Source organism: Vigna radiata, chromosome 2 (genome assembly GCF_000741045.1).
Source record: "Vigna radiata var. radiata cultivar VC1973A chromosome 2, Vradiata_ver6, whole genome shotgun sequence".
NCBI classification, from domain to species: Eukaryota; Viridiplantae; Streptophyta; class Magnoliopsida; order Fabales; family Fabaceae; genus Vigna; species Vigna radiata.
In genome coordinates, this window is record NC_028352.1 from 17,718,624 (window position 1) to 17,722,907 (window position 4,284).

At 36.4% G+C, this 4,284-nt stretch overlaps 1 long non-coding RNA gene across 1 annotated transcript; it reads right to left on the reverse strand.

Moving 5' to 3' along the window:
* Positions 1-177: 177 nt before the first annotated feature.
* Positions 178-4,055, reverse strand: LOC111241291. The gene is made up of 2 exons (XR_002667205.1): positions 1,300-4,055; positions 178-1,098 (listed from the first exon to the last, which is right to left on the reverse strand). It is a non-coding gene; the product is annotated as an uncharacterized LOC111241291 (long non-coding RNA).
* Between the last annotated feature and the right edge of the window lie 229 nt (positions 4,056-4,284).

Sequence of the window (4,284 nt, forward strand, 5' to 3'; positions counted from 1 at the left end):
TTCTTTCTTACCTCTCATTCCTTTCTCATACATCTTTTAATTTCAAAAGTGGATTCTTAGTTTGAAAAGGTTTAAGATTTTGCCAACAGACAATTCCCANGTAANAGAGGTGAGCCAAAGGCTGCTTAAATACCAAGTCTTACCTAGCCAGAATGTCTAAGGCTACTTACTTGACCATTTTCAAAGTAAGATTCACTATTGAATTTAAAAATGGACTCAAACAAACAAAAAGAAAGTTAAAAACACCTAGACTTCTAATTTCGAACACCTAATGTGACATGGCTTAGAGTTTGAACTTTTGTATCCCAAGTCACTCCTAAACATGTGAAAACAAGAATTTAAACACAAGCACAAATCAAACAAGAACACTTGCCAAGAGTTGAAAGAGCACCAAGGACTCTTTCACACCACTTGGACTTTNAATGGCCTTTTACAAATAAATGAAACTAACATAAGAAAAACCTATTACAAATTCAAAAACAAAATAAACAAACAAGCTAAAGTGTTGCTGTCACGGTTTGTCCAACTTTCTGATGCAGACCAGATACATNTGATCCTAGCAGCGTGGTTCCTTGAGTTTCTTGAGGATATGGAGATATTGATTGCTAGTAAGGAAAGATTTCTTCTCGGCCTTGTGCCCTTGATGCAGTAAAATTCCTTTTGCTTTCCAAGGATAAACTACACAAAGAGTGTACACCAAATTCAGTATACGGTCAACGGTATTACCATAAAGCTGCAAAACAAAATTAAAACTCTTCCCTTTTGCTCTTGGCTTTGCACAATTGATGTGCAGAATGGATTCAGTTTGCTCTCAATTGGTAATCTGCTGCACCAGGTATCCAATTCTCATCAAACAGCATAGGTTGGTGTTCATCCAGTTTCTCACTGTTGCAGCCAATGGTTCAAGGTTTTCCACGGTTTAATGACTTTGTTGTCAATTACACGTGCTGCAGGATGAGCTGGATTGGAAAGTTTGCTTGCTGCTTGTCACGGTGTTGGACTATGCTGTCATTGATTCAAAATTCACAGTTTCCACTGCTGCAGCCAATTGTACATTGCTCTTTCAAATCATAGCTGCAACATGTCAAACAACAAAGACTACAAGCACTAATTGAATATCAACAAGGTTAATCGAAATTAGAACTTGTAAATGAAGTGTAGTGACCAATTTGGTAAACTGATTCAATGCAGATTAATGGAACACAAATTGAACCTATCGGCTCAACAGTATTGGAAACTAAACAGAATTTTCCCTCTCGGCCAAGTATTTTAACTTTTGTTGCAACCTCAAAAACTCACTTTCTGAACTTTTTTAGGGTGTTGGCTCTCCTCTAGCAAGTTTCTTTTAGGTTCCAATCACTCAATCTTTCATTCACTTTGATAGGGAGGTGGCCTCTCAAAATTTGGCTATAGGAGTTGCCAATTTTTCACTCTTTTTCTCACTGCAGAATAGTGTTTTAGTAAGATATTTTTCCTTGCTGTAGAGGCACTTAGATCAAGAGCTATACAAGTTTCCACCCCTCAAGATGCTACCACTAGCATGAGCAATCACCCTAGCACAAAATCTGCACCAATAGGCATCTAAACAGCACCAAACAGAATTAACAAACTGCACCAGAATTTCAAACCAGATTTTTGAATGTTTGACAATTTGGAAGCCAAGAATGAGGAAATCAAATGGAAACAGGGATGGAATAACAACAAGCACTCAAAAGGAACCTAATAATGGCACTAGAGTAAATGAATAAAGCAAGAAAAAATCAAAGACAGTTCACAAATGCAACCAGACAAACTGTTTGATAAATTTCTAAAAGTGTTTGATGAAATGCCCAAAAGAATTTCAGATTTTGAGATTTTGAATTTCAGGGCTTGTAATCTGGATTGCACGGTTCTATAAGCTTTCTAAAACTTGATATTACTTTTTTTTTATCATTTATTTTCATTTTTAAGCATTGAACTAGCTCTTGCTGCAATCCAAAATGAAATTTGCACAGAAAAATACCAAACAGCAGCTGCAACCCGTGACTGCACCAGAAAAATGGGTTGATTTTGGTGGTTTGATTTCCACTTTTGTGTGGAATTGTTTTAAACTCACAACTAACAGTTCAAGCAACTTTGATTGATGATTTTGAATGTGTTTAAACTTTAAAATGAAGTATAATCTGTTGGCAACTCAAAATCATCATTCCACTTCCATTTTTACCCAAATATTGATGGTTTCAAATGCAAATTTGCATATAAGTCATGTTTTGACCAAATGAACAGTACTAGCAACTTTGAACCATCAATTGAAACTTGCTCAAGCTATAAAACAGCAAAGAAGTGGCATATTTTCGAATTTTACTACTGTTGTACCATTTATGCAGTAAAATGCTTCATCAAACCATCCAAATTCAATTTTACAAAGATTCAAAGGCTGGACAACCATGAATTAACTCAAGAAAGTGTAAACATACAGAACTAAGCAAGGATTAAGAAGCTTAGCATGACCAAACTCAAAATGAACCACTCAAGGATGTTTAGCACGGTGAAAAGCTGGAAAATAAAGCTGAAACAGTAAAATGCTAGTGTTTATGCACAACCAAGCTATGCAAATTGCATTTCATTGCTTGTAATGGTTTGCTACACTTTTAGCATCATTCAACAACATCAACCAAACTTGTGCAAATTAGTAGAATCAATTAAAAGCAACTTGAAACAGATTTAAAAATTGAAACCAGAAATGGAATTCTGCATCAGAATTTCAAACGGAAACCACAGCAGATTTGCTTTTAGTGCTTCAGCTTGTATTACCAAGGCTAGATCTAGTCTTCATTGCCTTATTTGGTATATATACACTGGTTTAGCACTTGACACTCAATTAAAACGAATTAAACACGCTGAATCAGTAACCAAACAGAAACAAAATTAAAATTGCAACTATGAGATGCACATGACTTAGACAATACGAAAATTGAAAATTGAAGCTAAAAATGACTCAAGCAATGGATATTCACCGTTTAAAATGATAAAAACAACATGAAGACACAATGGAAATACAGGAATCAGAACTGGAATCACAATTTAAGTACCAAAACAGAAACAAAAAGAATGAAACAGGGACTGGAAACAGAGAGCATGAGTAGAATGAAAAATTGGAGCAGAAAATAGAAGAACACTTAGCTATGGATGCGTGGACGACCACAGCTCTGATACCACATGATGGAAGAACGATTTGGCTGATTCTGGAGGTGGAAGCAATCAACCAGATCTTCTTCTCTGAACGGTTATACGTGACTCAAAATGATGATGTAATGNAGCGGAATAAGTTGAATTATGATGATGATGACCGTAGGAAGCAGAAATTNTGGAAACCACTATTTAAACGGTGTTGGTNGCTAGATGAAAGCAAATGGAAGACTCGNGGATGAAGATAAAGTTGATGNAGAGGAGGTTTGGATGCTGAAATGTGATGCGGATGGATAGAGATATGCTAGGAATGGAAGCCTAGCTAGGGAGAGAGGCTAGAGGAAACTCTCAAGCTCTCTCTCGGTGACCTTCAACNAGAAGAAATTTCNGGACAGATATCAACAGAATAATTCTTCATTCAAATCAAAGGTACTATCATAATCTGATACATTCATATTTATAAAGCAAATCCTATGCTATGGACGGTGGAGATGGCAGCTAAAGAGATGCGGATCTTCCCACGTGGCAACGGTGAGGAATGTATGTCATTCTTCTTGGTGAAGCAATGCAGATGCATGGAGGTGCAACAATGTTTCTACCAAATCACGTATCAGATGCCGTGATGGTGAAACATGTGAANTCTTCTTGGGCAGCTCCCTATTTGATAAATTCACCCCCCTCCCTTTGTGGAAAATGTCTCTTTTACCCTTCTCCTTAGGTTGGGTTGGTCCATGGTGTTCTAGCCTTATTGGACCCTACAAAATAACATATAGACATATTAGAATAGAATCCTTCTAAGACTTTAGAGAATAATCAAGAAAGAGCTCTTAAAAGTCCTTCTTCACTTCCCTTTCTTAGCCTTAACTTTAGTTGGTACTCCTTTGAATGGAATGCCCTAAATGGGTTTCTATCAACATATTTTTCTTGCCTTTCTCTTCATACTCATTTAATATTTTGAGATCAAGTTCATATTCTCCCAACTTACCAAACAATGCAATCATTGACATGGTGCTAAGGTTTTATGACTCACTTATAGCAGTCACCTTTGGTTACCAAGTCTTGTCCAACGATTTAAGAATTTTAATATTTAATTCATCATTATCAAAAGACTTACCT